We start from the raw sequence: 15,473 nt of genomic DNA, 5'->3' as shown, positions 1-15,473 counted from the left end.
TTTCTGGGGACTAAGGTAAACCTGACTGGTCTGTAGTTCTCTGGATATTCCTTCTTCCCTTTCTTATGGATAGGCAATATATTTGCCATTTTCCAATCATCCAGGACCTTCCCCAGTTGCCACAAGCTTTTAAAGATAATGGCCAGCAGCTCTGCAATTACATCAGCCAACTCCCTTAGCACCCTTAGATGCATTACATCCAACCCCATGGACTTGTACATGTCCAGCTTTTCCAAATAGTCTCTAACCCAGGGGTGGGCAAAATATGGCCCATAGGCTAGATATGGCCTGCCAGATAATTTCATCTGGCCCATGGGCACCCACCAATTAATTGTACCCTACCAGCCTCCCTCCCTCATGCACTCTGGTGCCCTGGCCCCACCCAGCACATACAGCTTCTGCATGGAGCTGCTGCTGCCACTGCTGTAGGCACTGGGGGACCTCCTCAGCTTCCCTTGCCTCCAGCAGCTCCTCCTCATCCTCATGCAGTGCTCACTCTGGAAAGCAGGTAGGGAAGGTGCAGCTGAATGGGAGGGGCTGGTAAGAGCGCAGAGTCTGGGGCCCACACCAAGTGAAGTGGTGGGGATTTGTGAAGGAGGGCAGGGGCTGTGGGGACCCCCCCCCACACACCCCACCCTCCCTTGGCACACAGTCCCCACCACTGGTGGCATCAGCAGCAGCAGACAGTGGGCCCTTGGGGTGCTCATGGACCAGTGGTGTGAAGCTCCTGCAGTTCTAGGAGCTGCATGTGGTCGTAATGAGCAAAGCCATGCTGGCCTGCCTCTGTGAGACAGACCAGTAAGCCTTACTTCAGTCTCTGGAAAAATCATGGAGCAGATCCTTAAGGAACCCATTTCTAACCACTTGGAGGTGGAAAAACATGATTAGGAACAATGAACATGAATTCACCAGGGGCAAGTCATGCCTGAGCAACCTTCTATGATGAGGTGACTGGCTCTGTGGATGCAGGAAGACTAGTGGATGTGGTGTGCCTAGATTTTAGCAAAGCTTTTGATATGGCCTCACTGCATTCTCACTGGCAAGCTAAGGAAGTATGGGCTGAATGAATGGACTGTAAGGATAGAAAACTGGCTGAAGCATCAGACTCAGAGAGTAGTAATCAATAGCTTGATGTGTAGTTGCCAGCCAGTATCAAGTGGAGTGCCCCAGGTGTCAGTCCTAGGGCCAGTTTTGCTCAATGTCTTCATCAACAACCTGAAAGATGGCATAGAGTACACCCTCAGCAAGTTGACACCAAGCTGGAGGGAGTAGTAGAAATGCTGGAGGGTAGGGCTAAGATTCAGACTGTTCCAGACAAATTGGAGGACTGGGCCAAAATAAATCTGATGAGTTTCAACAAGGACAAATAAAAAGTCCTGCACTTAACACAGAACCCAATGCACCAGTACAGCCTGGAGACTGACTGGTTGTGCAAGAGCTCTGCAGAAAAGGACCTAGGGGTTACAATGGACAATAAACTGAATATGACCCAGCAGTAGGCCCTTGTTGCCAAGAAGGCTAATGGCATATTGGGCTGTATTGGCAAGTGTGTTGCCAGTAGGTCAAGGGAAGTGATTATTCCTCTCTGTTTGGCATTGGTGAGGCCACATCTGAAGTACTGTGCTCAGTTTTGGGCCCATCACTACAGAAAGGATGTGGACAAATTGGAGAGAGTCCGATGGAGGGCAACAAAACTGGTGAGGGGGCTGGGGGACATGACTTATGAGGAAAGACTGAGGGAACTGGGCTTACTTAGTCTAGAGAAGAAAAAACTGAGAGGGGATTTAATAGCAGCCTTCAATTACCTGAAAGGGGGGTTTGAAAGGGGATAGAGGTAGACTGTTCTCAGTGGTAGCAGATGACAGAACAAGGAGCAATGGTCTCAAGTTGCAGCAAGGTTAGATATTAGCAAGGGTGACTGACGCCACCTTAGACAGGGGGCATATCCCCTCCCCCCCCAAGACCAGTCAGTGACTGGGGGGTGTTCCCCCTTGGCCAGTGTTGCTGACCGGGGGCATCCCCCCACAGCCAATCTCACCAATGGGGCCGGGGTCCCCCTCCCACTCCCCAGCCAGCATGTGCAGGGGGAGCACCGGTGCTCCCACTTGCCTCCCTTGCCCATCACCTGAATGGTAAGCGCGGCCAGTCAGGGGGTGCATCAGCACTCTCACAGGGTGCACATACACCCCCATGCACCCCTTATGCTTTGCCACTGGATATTAGGAAGAATTTTTTTACTAGGAGGGTAGTAAAACACTGCAACAGGTTACCCAGAGAGATGCATCCTTAGAAGCTCCATCCTTGGATGTTTTCAAAACCTGGCTAGACAAAGTTTTGACTGGGAATACCTATTTGGTGCTGGTCCTGCTGTGAGCAGGGGGTTGGACTAGATGACCTCCTGAGATCCCTTCCACTCATAACTTTCTGATTTTATTTTGCATGGCTCACATGTTACTCCCAAGACTTGTGTGTCCTCAGGGGGACGCCCTGAACAATGGAGCTGACTGCCTTTCTCGCTCCCTGCCACTGGGACTCTGCCTGCAGGATATTAGGAATACAGAAGAAAAACTTTCCCAGAGTCATGCAGCCCACGACGGAAACTTGATGTTTCCATTTTGGGACTTTCCTGTGCAATTAGTAATGGATGATCACCAGTGATCCTGGTTTTCTCTGATAAAAAAAAACAAAACCCAATTTTCTGTTTTAAAAAATGTGTGTGTGTGTGTGTGTGTGTGTGTGTGTGTGTGTGTTTCATTTTAATTATGGAAAAATGTGGACTTTGGATTACTATTTTATCTAAATAATCTGAGTGGGAACTTTGGCTTTATATGTTGATATAAGAGCTTGGACTGATCGTCTTGCTGTGGTTTCATAAATTCCTTTGTAGCCACAGACAATTGGGCCAGTTTGACAATAGGAACTGAAAGTGTGTTGATTGTAAAAAGTGTCTATACTCTGGACAAGAGTTTAACGTATATATTCTTTTCTGTGCTAGAAAGAATAACTTTCAGCATGGAAGCGTGCCAGCTAGACAATGCTTTGAAGTGGATGAAATTACTTTTCACAGAGGCACTCTTAAGGCACAGCCCTGTTTATGCTAGTCCACAGAGCATGTTTAGTAGGGCTGTGCTCAAGGAGAAACTGAAACACTCATGTAGGGGCATAAAACTAGATAAATGCCTGTAATTTTGTTAGGCAAAGACCACAAGGACCCAAAGACCCTCCTTTTAGCCCTCTAGCCTACTGCTTGGGGTACTTGCTAAGGTTCCAGGTTCCCAGCATTGTCCAGGCATTCTCCTAAATCTAGTTCACAGCATGTTGTATTTACTTGCATACCACATGCCTCAAATAAGACACTCCCCTTGTTTTGGGAACAGAGAATGAAGAAAAAAGATTTTCCAGAATCTTAGGTGCCACCACACCAGCTAACCATAGCTGAATGCTGGCTGTGGGTAGGAGAGGTGGCGTCCACTCCTCAGTGTCAATCACCATCTCCCTGCATCTCCACAGGTACAGATTTAATCCTGCCACAGCTATTGCTGAATTGGGAGATTATGTTGTATAATGTAAAAGGCAGGCTGCAATTTTCAAAAGGAACTAGTAGTATTTTTCCGTCCTTTGCATTTTGGGTTTCCAATGTGGGATAGAATGCTTTGCACATTTTGTCAATCAGATCTTTTTTAGTGTCTCAAATTAATGCATATCATAAGTTTTCTTCTAACTCAGTTCAAATATCCTCTAACTTGGTTAGGAGATCTTGGTTAGAACTATCTTGTAATTTGCTTTGATGTATAAATCAGTGTGAAATCATAATCTATCCGTAGTGGTGGCTTGTTCATTATTATTACTAATAACTTGCATTTAGGATAATAAAAAGTAGGGCTGGAAGGAACTTCATGAGGTTACCTAGTGCAGCCCTCCAATCCAGAAGTATCAGCAGGTCCACATGGCTAGGATGTGCCATAGCAATGCTTAGAATAGACTTTAATCTCCAACAGTCCCTTGCAAGTCTTCTTCCTTAGACAAAAGTCAGTATAAGATGATTTCAGCATCTTATATCTATTAGGATCACATCTGCCAAACTCATTTTTGAATGAACTCCTGCCTTGCTTCTTTAACATCAGCTCTGTGAAGGAGTGTGCCTTCTTCTGCGTTTTGAACATGACCTCACCATTGAAGCATTCCTCTGAGTTTGCATGAAACCTCAGTTTTGGAGATTATTTAAATACTATCTCATTTCTGACACAATCATACGAGCAGTATGGTTACTTTCCATAATATTTTGTAACTTTTGAAACTGAAAGCTATCTAATATCTTCTCCTTGATATTTTTAATGGCTACATTTATCCTCCATATCAGAATTCTCCTCATTTCTTCAGTTATAGAAACATAAACTGACAACCAGAAACTCAGATAATAGGCTAATCACAAATCTCTTAACTTAAATATATATAATACTATATAATGATACCCCTTCAGTATCAACAATAGTTGACTGCCAATCACTCCAAGAAAATATGAATATCAAGTACATACACAAGATCCTCTAAAGATGATTCCTGAAATGTTGCAGCTACTTTAGACTCATTCTGCTATTATTAGACTCATTTACTATCAGATAATCAAGTAAAACATTGCATAGCATTGGTGCCATGCTTTTGATTGTACCAATTATCAATACAAATTCTGATTCTTGAGCAGATATCTACGATGGTAATAGCCCTCCACTAGGTATACACTGCATTCTTTGGCAGCCTAAAATGGTGTAGCAAGAACCCCAGTGCTGATAGGCACTGCGTCAAAAACAACAACAAATTCTATCCAATGTGATATTAACTTCCTTTTGTTGGCCCTTTATTTGGTTTTGTTTTATTTTTCCCAATAACATTCTTCAAAGCAAGAATATCATGGATTGGATTAAACAGAAAGAGCACTTGTTGACTTTTTGGGGAGTAAGACAGTAGTTCAGTTGATTCAGTAGTAGTAGCATTGTAACTGCTTTCCATGGGACTGAAAGCAATACTTTAATGCTTGAGTAATATGATCACTCTCCTTTTTTGAGAGAGACAGTGATGAAACACTTAGAATATTCTGGGATTTTACCAGGTTCCCAGGCATTTGAGATGGCTATGTGAGCAATCAAACTAAAGCTATGTCTCTACTGCTTAATAGTTATGGTGAGGTGCTGTCAAAATCCATGGCTTTATTATTTAGTAACTGCTTGAATGCATATGTCACTTCCTCTCATGTTACTGTCCTATTTTCTGCTGCTTTCACTTTTAAATCAAGTTCATATTTGGTGAGAAATCTGTTTACTTAAAAAATGTTCTCATCAGCATTTAGCTGTGAATCAATATTTTGACAGTGTTTTTGTTTTTTAAGCTTTAATGGATAGAAGCCATAAGAATATCCAGTTAAGGCAGTCAGTATCCCAAATACACATTTCTGGTCATGTCTATTGGACGTTTCCTTGATGTGCAACATGGCATTATTCTACAGTTGATTGCAGTCATCTCAGCAGACCTTCCTAAATTCTTGCTCAAGATAATTTATTTTCCTCTGTTGCCATTTTGTTTGGTTTTCTTCACTGACTTGATTTTGTCCTAGTAGACTAACGTTCTGTGTTGTTCTTCTCTATTTGTTTATCAAGATTACCAGCAGCTGTAATCCTGTTTCTCTCTCACTTTTCCTAGTTTAGTGCAACATTCTGTGTCAGAAATCCAATATTAAGTTCACTCTTCCTCTGATGTAGGGAAGTGATCATTTCAGTATGGAAAAATTTATTGAAGATATGTAGAGTGCAACTGTTAGCTATCACTTTATTATGAAGCTTATCAACATGGAAGTGATCTGATGCATAAGGTGTTCATTGCAAAGGCTCTATTGCATGTAACATGTTTTTATTAGAAGCAATCATCAATAATCAGATTCCAAAACAAGATCTTCACTTCTAAACATATATTAACTTTTCCAGGATATAGATTTTTACAGAAATGCACACACAAACACACACAGGATCTGCACTTCTAAATACATATATATGTATATACATATACATACTATATATAAATATGTACAATACTATATATAATATTTTATTTACACACATGCATATATGTATATCTATATATATAATATTATAGATAATATTCTTCAAAGTAATACACAGAAGTGCAGAGCTTGGTTTGGAATCTGATTATTGACTCCTAATAACAAAAATGTCTTTTATTTAGAAAAGTGCAGATCTTGTACGCATATGTGTTTGTGTGTAAATATCCTGGAAAAGTTTATTCAGATCATTATTCTCTATATTAATAGCCGTTCCTGTGCTGAAACTAGGTACCCATTAATGGTAATCTATCTGTGGTAGGAAAGTCTCAATAAATGTATACCATCTTCAAATCTTTCCTTGAGAAAGCTGCATGATTCCAGTGTCTCTTCACATCCAGTTTTGTCAAGGTCACTTCTCACATTCATATTTCTTAAGATGATAATGTGATACCAGGCTGCAATTCTAGATACATGATCACCTAATATCAGGTTGGGTTTATATAGGGCAAATGCATACTACCATACACTCTACCTTCAAACAAAGGTTGAAAACTTTGTTCATTGATTTGGACAACAGATAAAGTGATCCCACTGATGCAAGTTTTCTAGTCAGATGAAGTAAGACACACTCTGTTTATGGCATCTATTCTAGTCCTCATCCCTATATGGGGTGAGCAGTGTAGATCCAAAATAGGACCTATTTTTGAATCACTGTTAGTCTGGAAACCTCACTCTTAAACTTGCCACTGTGAATGACCCTACCAGGAATTCGATACAAAACCCCAGATGGCATGACTCTTGAGGTCACTAGTGGCACCCAAGCCTCTCCACCACATCAAGGTTATGATTCTTGAGAGATACAATCTAACAGTCAGTAATAGACTCAAGTATGTGTTTTAAAGGAATCTTGTCTTAAAAGATCTTTTAGTACTCTGTGGAAACTAAATAAAATCTAGAGGTCTTCTCTCAGGACCAAAGAGTTATTCCCGTAAAGGGTACAATCTTTCAGGATTCTCTTGCATTGTTTTTCCCCCCCTCCTCACCTCCTAAACTCTCCCATCATAGAACATCATTCTGATAGTCCTATTTATTTCAGAAGATAATTGTAATCTATACAGAAGCCTTTGTCCCTGCTCTAAATCTTTGTCCCTGGAAGCCTGCTCCTATCTTTACAATATCTTATCACTGATGGAGTTATTTTGAAAAAGTCATTCCTCATCACACAGGCAATAGTCCAAAAATTATGGGAATCTCATTCTTATCTTTAAACATGGACTTGGATACACATGAGGAGTTTCTGCAGGAAGGACTATTAGGTGGAAATATAGGAGTTGTAGCATGATCATGTCCCTTTGCCCTGGGTTAATTCAGGGCTATTCAACTTTGTGATAAGGAGTCTCACTCACATAAGCTGCATGCCCCCCAGGCCACACCATGTGGACTTTCCTGCTATGTGGGCCCTCCAGGATCTTCAAGTCCTAGGTCCCCAGGCCCTCTGGGTTGCAGTACCAGGGTTGGGGACAGGAAGCAGAAACCAAAGCAGGGACTGGGAGAAGGAAAAGCTTAACTCTTTAGTGGGCCCTAGGCAAACAAATTGATGATCTCCAAGCTGGTTAAGACCCCTGTCCCGACCCTGGTGGTGCTGCCTGTGGGAAGCAGCGCTCAGTGCCACTGCTAAGAAGCAACTGCCACAGAAGCAAGCCTGGCAGAAGGGAAGGGAAGGGAGATGGACAGGACTATTCATGTGCTGCTGTAGAGGGAAGGCCTGGGGCCCCCCACAGCTCAGGGCCCTAGGCATGTGCCTAGTTTACCTATGCATTAATCCACCCCAATAGAGAGTGCAGAAAACCTGGCTACAGCATTCAGGATCCAGCAACAGCAAACAGAGTGAAGAGGGGAGAGTGGCCAGTCACAAGCCTGTGGGCCACAACTTGACCCCTTGCAGGACACATGTAATCAAAGGTCTATTAGTTGAACACCCCTGTCTAAGTCTTTATACTCTTCATAATTTGGCTCTTTGCTTCTGGTCTGTTCGTACTCTGTAAAAACTCTAGTTGACTGAAAAGAGAACTTCAGGATTTTTCCCTGTGTACTTAGACCAGTAAGTCTAAAATCTAGCCAGTTATCTGGAAGCCTAACTTTGGGTGGTTCTCCATGTTTTTATTTTAAATCTTGACCTTAGTGATCAGATCCCAAATAGTGAAATGCAATCATCTTGGTTCTCTTTAAGGTGTGTCAGGGGGCCCCTTGACCCCTGCACCAGCTGTTTTATGCCATTTATTGTAAGTGAATGAGAAAGATGATTAAACCAGTCCACCAAGGATTCCTCCAGCAGACATGGAGATGGCATAGTCTTTTGCAGACCACACACCCTAGTATAGAATATATCTCAGGGTATACTGGGTGTGGAAGCAGTCATGGTAGGAACATGTCTGGCTCCTAAGGACCCACTAACAGCCTATAGATGACACCATAAGGTCATGCAGTTTAGAGGACTCCTAAAGTTCCAAGGTATTTAGAATCTCTAAATGGTCCCAAAGGATCAAAGAAGCACAAAGTTTAATATCACACACTGATATATACATGAGGATTCAGCCAAGTAGAGAATTAGAAGCAGAATCAAGCAATTGCAGGATAAATATATAAACCAGTGGTGTAATTTTGCTAGGTTCTCAGGTTTAATACCTTTTAAGTCCTTAGCAGTTTTAAGGACCACAACTGTGTATGCCTTTCTACATTCTACATATTTCAGCCAAAGTAGCAGGGATGATGAACATAAATATTTAATGATATAATTAATGCATTATGGAATTATTCTTACTGTACATCCTTTAGTACCAACCCATAAAACAGATTTAAAAGTATGGTGTTAATATGCTGACATGTTTAACTAGTGATTTGATAAGAACATGCTGCTAGATATGTTATTCTGTAAAATGTATGTTGCAAGCCACACAAAATGCACCCCCATAAAAAAAAAAACTATACCATTAAGAGTAATGTGATACAGGTGCTGTCTGTGACTATGCCTAAGGACAGATTTGAATTAATCAGCCTGTATAGGCCATGCCCCACAATAAAAAGAAAGACTACCAGCTTTATCACTGTTATAAAGTCAGTGAATGCCTGAAGCATCTAAGCATGTGTGTACTTGGTTCTGTTCTAACTAAACACGAGTTCACCTCATAAGGAGTTATTTTTTGTCCATCATGCTTGAAAGCTTGAATCCCATTGACTGTTATGAATGTAACATTTATATTTGACATCATGTATTTTTAAGTTTAGTGACTGGCAATATAAGAGAAGAGATGCATTCCATCCACTGATAGCATTCACTATGCAGGCTTAGAAAGCTTTGCTGGAGGCTCTCATCTGCCAGGGTACTTGCTTTAAACAGGAGCAGTTCAAAGCATTTACATCAAAGACCTCTTTTTTTTTCCTATTAAGGACTGTGGAGGTGGGTCTGGCAGACAGTGAGTTGTGCATTCAAAGCTGAAGCAAATCTGTAAATCTCTGGGCATGTTCTGTTCATGTTTTCATAAATTGTAAAGAATATATCATCTTAGACTTACTTTACATTATAGATAACGCTGGTAGTTTAGGTGTCCTGTATTTAAAGTCTCCTTAAATCATTCATAAAGTGATCCCAGATCATTCTGAAGAACATCCCAATACCTCTTTTTTGTGACAAAATCCTTTCAATTTTCATATAATTAATACAAGAGGTGGAGGATGGAGCTTTAATATGGTTGCCAATTCTGACTCTATGAGTTGCTTAGTGTGGGATGGAAAACAGACTCCTGGATGGGAGAGTCATGGGAAAGAGAAAGTGGAAAACCAAGTGCAAGTTAACTAATAGGAAGGCCCTAATAACACCACAGCTTTGGACTGCAGTGGCATTGGAGATCACCAATAATAAACTATCCCTTTGCATTTCCTCCCTCCTTTACAATAGCAGGCATGACCACAGCCTCAGGTGACTTCTCAGATGTGTTTAGAAAAAGTACAATGGATAAAGTAAGGCTTATGACTAGGGAAGTAGTCTTTGGTCTGATAGAGTTGTAAAGGTGGCCGTTTTTTTAAAAAGGAACCAGGGATGTAATATATATTCAGGAACTTCAAAGTGGAAGGAACTTGCTATTCCTTCTGAGAAGAAAAAAGGAAAAATGGCTATAGAAATCCTCATTTTCATACATTTGATACCCACTTTCATGCTTCAACAATCAGAAACACTCTAAAGGATTCTGTGACTCTCCGCTGAAGCTTGGTGGGGAAGAAAGGCTGTGTGAAGTATTCTGGAGGCAGTGACCACTAGAGGATGGCTACAGAGGTGACTCCAAGTGTAGGGTGAGAATGGAAGTCCCTGGCTGAAAGAGCTAACTGTGACTGAAGGGAGGCTGACCCTAAAAAAATTGTATGAGGGCTAGGTGATAGTCTGAACATAGGGTTAGGAGCCTGATGGTTACCAGCAGATCAAAGGAAGTGATTCCCCTCTATGTAGCACTGGTGAGGCCGCACCATGAGTTTTGTTTTACTATGCTCTATTGTCAAAGCATGTGATCACTTTTTCTTTTCAATGCCATTTGTTCTTCATTGTAATAAACCTTGGGGGGGAAGGGTGTAACTTTATGTAAAGCATAATTTCTGGCAAATTATCAACCCAGGCATTGCCATTCAGCAATGTCAGGGGACCATAGGCCCTAGGTGTATCTCTGGGAGGACCCCATCTCACTCTAGGGTTTTGTCACTCCACCAGTTCTATCAGTTACAATTGGGTATCACCCTCACTGGTTCTGATTTGGGAAGAGAGGTAATGATTAACCTCTGAGAGACAAATGGATGATAATTTTTCTTTTATTAGCAAAGTTCCTTTTTTTCCATTTTTTTTCCCTATGGAAAATTCTTCAGTACTCAGCAGAGTCCATTAAGAAAGCTGGAAAGTACTAAGAGAATTGAGGCAGCACCTTCCATAAGGTTTTCCTTTTCCTGGACCTTAAATGGTGCCACATCACTTACCTGAACCAGGTGGAGGCCTCTTCAGCTATATCTAGCCAAACAGCTTCCAGGAGTCTGGAGCTGGGAACACAGAGAACATTACTATCAAATACCTGGCCTACTAATATTCGTGGAATTTGTGAATGGGGTCTGTGGGAGAGGTGGAGTGGTCTCAGGAAGAGAAAGCATGGGCTTTCATAGGGGTTGACTGGGGAAAGAATTTTAATGAGATACATTTTTATACTTACTGCTTTTGTCTTTATTTGAATGTTATATTCTTGCTGAATTTTCCTAAACTTTGTGTTTTTCTTTTAACGTGACAAACGTCCTTCCATTTGCATTTGGGTGCACTTGTGGGGAAGGGAAACTATTTGCTAAAGACAACTGGAACAGGAGTCATTTCTTTTTCATTGAATGGGCTCTAAGCAGTTTTGTTATTTTCTAATGGGAACCCTAAACATAGCAAACCTGGCCATCCGTGCTACTGTTCACCACCTGACTGAAGGGCTATAAAAAAAATGGAAAAGAGCAAAAATATTGCTCAGATAACGAAAACATCACATGTTGGTGATTCAGGGTCATATTTATAGAAACTAACATAATAAATGTTGAGGAAAATTGATAAATCTCTGACGATGTTAGTGATTTGTTTCACTGTATTTTGATATATTTTTAGTTTCTTATGATTGCTGGCGTAAGAATCAAGATTTTACCCTGCACAGCCATTCAGTCATGCTGGCTGAAATTTTCTATAGTCCTAATACGTAGAAATGAGGTTGTACACAGCATAGCGAGCTGGTCAATATCGTTTCCAAAGGAATCTAAAACAAGTATGCTTTCACGGTAGAGAGCAGCTGTTGTATGTCTACACAGAAAAAGCTAACTAATAGTCAAAGAATACTGTGATATAAGGCACAAAGGTACAACAATAAAATTATGAATTTGTTCAGTTTAGTCATGTATATTTATTGTTTTTTTAAAGGCCACAGCTAACTCGGTTTCACTAAACACTCTTTAAAAAGGAGAGTTTATTTGAAATGTAGGTTAAGCTTTTCCACCTCCTTTCTTCTCATTATGTAGCCATTGCCTCCTTGCCATGCTTTCTATATCCTATTTATTCATGTCTGATGTCTGGCTCTTCCCATCGCTTTTTCTGTTGCTGCTCTGCTTCTAACTTTCACCACTTTTTGTTGGCTTTGAATAACAGATGGCAGTAGAAACATAGCTGGCATGCTCATTTCATGATAGCATCAAGAACACTTCTTTCCCAGCAATGTGAGAAAGGCAGCAGACTATTTTCGTGTTGATTCCTCTTTCCCCCTCCCTTCCCTTTTGAATGTTTGGCCTTAAGTGAAAGGCCGACATTTCCTTTCATAGCACTGCTGTATTGAACAAGCAGGGTTTCAATTTCTTTGGAGATAGGAATACAAGAAATCTATTCTTCTGACAAGCCTTTGTTATTTTGCTGTGTTAAAGTAGACTTTATTTTTTTATCCCAAATTGTTGACTCTTCCGCCACTAACCCCCCACCACCCTAAGACCATGGTAACAAGAATGTTTAATTTCAGTCTCTCATGTAACTTTGACAATTATTTCCAAATCTGATTTTGTTGTTGTTGTTGAACAAGTAATGAGAGAAGAATTCACTGGAAATACTATACATACCCCACGTGTCTCTTTTTCTCCTGCTTTCCAGGTTATCCAAATTGTGTTTCCTTACTATCTATACCCACCGCTTCCCTCCAGGAATAGCTTCAGGTGTTTTCTTGGCTAGAAGTTTATACTTTTTGCTTTAATTTTTATGGCCCGGGATTATTCTGCCATATAGCTTGAACACTTCCCCCTATTCTATTCCCCTCCAAGGTTTTCTCTGTTAACAATGTGGGCCTCTGCTTTCTGTCCGTTTTCATCTCCTTTTTTACCCCTGCCCCCATCCTTGTTTTTTGGGTTTGTTTGGTTGGGGGGGGGGTGCATCCATGAGCATGCATCAAGCTGTTATTCCTTTTGTATGCTTTTTATTCAAAGCCCATCAATATATGTTTTGAACAGCATATTAAAAATAAAAATCATTTGAAGTGACTTGTTCTTCTGGCTTTCCTTTTTTGTCCAACTTCTATCTTGCAAATTTGCTGGTTTGATGTTTTGTGCAGTATTATTCATATAAATTATATTATTTATACTGTAATGGGGCCCCTATACCATTACTAGAGTGAGAAGGGGATCCAAGAGTATTTGGCTCTTTTTTGTTCCCCTCCCTCCACTGTTTCCTCTTTTACCTTTTGTGTGTTTGCTGGTGCATCCTTTCCCTGGTAGAGGTCCCTTCCCCTTGGTTTCCTGGTTATGTGGTTCTGATTACCTCCCCTCTTGAATCCTTCCACTTCATCTCTATCTCTCTTGCCTGTGCCATGGTGGTGATGCCAGAGGCAAACGCAGAGGCAAGGGAGCCTGAAGCAAGATGGCTGCTGTGTCCAGGTGCAGGTGGAGCTTGATGACTCAAGGAGGAGAAGTAGATGGTCCACGTGACCCAGAGAGCCCTGTATAAGCCCAAGCCTCAGGCAAGGGGAGGCAGTCTGGCTGTTGAAGCTATCAAGAATGGAAATTTCTCTAAGATCCATGAGGACTGTGCAGGATGTGATATTTTTTCTATATGGAGTATTAGTGCAGTGGGAGAATTTCATTTCTCCTCCCACCCCAAGCCCTCTCTCCCCCAGAGGGCTGGGCTGTTGCTGTAGGGGAGATGGAGACCACTGAAAGGGGCAAATGGGAACACTATGGCCTTGAAATTGTGCTGAGTGGACAGAGGATAAGAACTAGAGTATGTTCTGTGGCCACATGAAGCCAAGCTTGCCTGGCTGTAAGGCAGGAGGTGGCAGGGGTAAAGCAGGACTCAAAGCCCCTAGTTGCCTGTGTAGTTGATATTGTACATATTGGAACCTGAGGTCATGGGGCATGACCAGAGCAGGAGCTTGAGGCCCTGAATAGTGGGTACTGAGCTAGAGGGCTCAGCAAGAATAAAATTGAGAAAAGGCCATGGGGGGAGCCATGGAACAGACAGGGCCCACTTCTTCAAAAGCACACTCTCCCCTGTGTGCAGCCTCCCCAACTAATTTTGCAATCAACATGTAGTGGGTGAAACTACTGGATAGGGGAGAGACCAGAGGGTGTAAACGCTAGTAAGCCTCTAGAGGCAGGTAACCCTGTAGCAGTGCTCATAAGAAGCCTACACATACATATGTGTAAAAAATATTACTATACCAATACACAGGAGAGCTGCAGGATAATAAAGGCTTTCAAATTCCCCTTTTTAATCCTCTATTCTACCTCTTCCCTTTCTCTCACCCCCAAAAATTAACACAGGAAAACAGTTGCAGAGAAAGTACACAGAGCCCAGGTATAGATATTTAGGAATGAACTGAAGGTGGGACAGTGTTAGGACCTGGTAATTGTGATCCAGTAGCAATGCACCTTTACATAAAAAATACCACTATTAAGTCAACATTTCAGTCCAAGGGATCAACTAAGACAAGCTTTGGAGCTGTTCTATATTCTGTCCCAGGGTTCAAAAGTGCATTTGAGGCAATAGTGTTCCCTTGTTGCAAAGAAAGCTAATGGCATACTGGTCTGCATTAGTAGGACCGTTAACAGCAGATCAGGGGAAGTGATTATTCCCCTCTATTCAGCACTGGTGAGGCCATATCATGAGCACTGTGTCAATTTGGGCCTCCCACTGTAGAAAAAAAGTGAAAAAATTGGAGAGAGTCCAGCAGAAGGCAACAAAAATGGTTAGAGGACTGGGGCACATAGCTTCTGAGGAGAGGCAGAGGGAACTGGGCTTCTTTAATCTGGAGATGAGAAGATTGAGAGGGGATTTAATAACACCCTTCAACTACCTGAAGGGTGGTTCCAAGAAGGATGGACATAGTCTGTTCTTAATGGTGGCAGATGACAGAACAAGGAGCAATGTTCTCAAGTTGCTACAAGGGAAGTTTAGGTTACATATTAAGAAAAACTTTCTCACTAGGAAGGTAGTAAAGCAGGTCACCCAACAGGGTGATAGAATCTCCATCCTTGGAGGTTTTTAAGACCTAGGTATCATAGAATCATAGAATCATAGAAATAAGGTCGGAAGGGACCTTGTAGATCTTCACGTCCAACCCTTTGCCTGGGTGGGAGAAAAGACTGGACTCAAATGAGTCCAGCCAGGTAGGCATTCAAGCCTCTTCTTAAACATCCTCAGGGTAGGAGCCAGCACCACTTCTCTAGGAAGTTGGTTCCAGCTCCTAGCTGCCCTAACTGTGAAGTAGTTCTTGCGGATGTCTAATCTAAACCTACTCTCTAATAATTTGTGTCCATTGTTCCTTGTCATGCCAGGGGGCGCTAGGGGAAACAGTGTCTCCCCTAAACCCTTCTGGTCCCCCCTAGTGAA

The sequence above is a fragment of the Crocodylus porosus genome, unplaced genomic scaffold (assembly GCF_001723895.1).
Source record: "Crocodylus porosus isolate Cpor-Errol unplaced genomic scaffold, CroPor_comp1, whole genome shotgun sequence".
NCBI classification, from domain to species: domain Eukaryota; kingdom Metazoa; phylum Chordata; order Crocodylia; family Crocodylidae; genus Crocodylus; species Crocodylus porosus.
The sequence above is the reverse complement of the archived record's forward strand: the minus strand, read 5'-3'. Positions refer to the sequence as shown.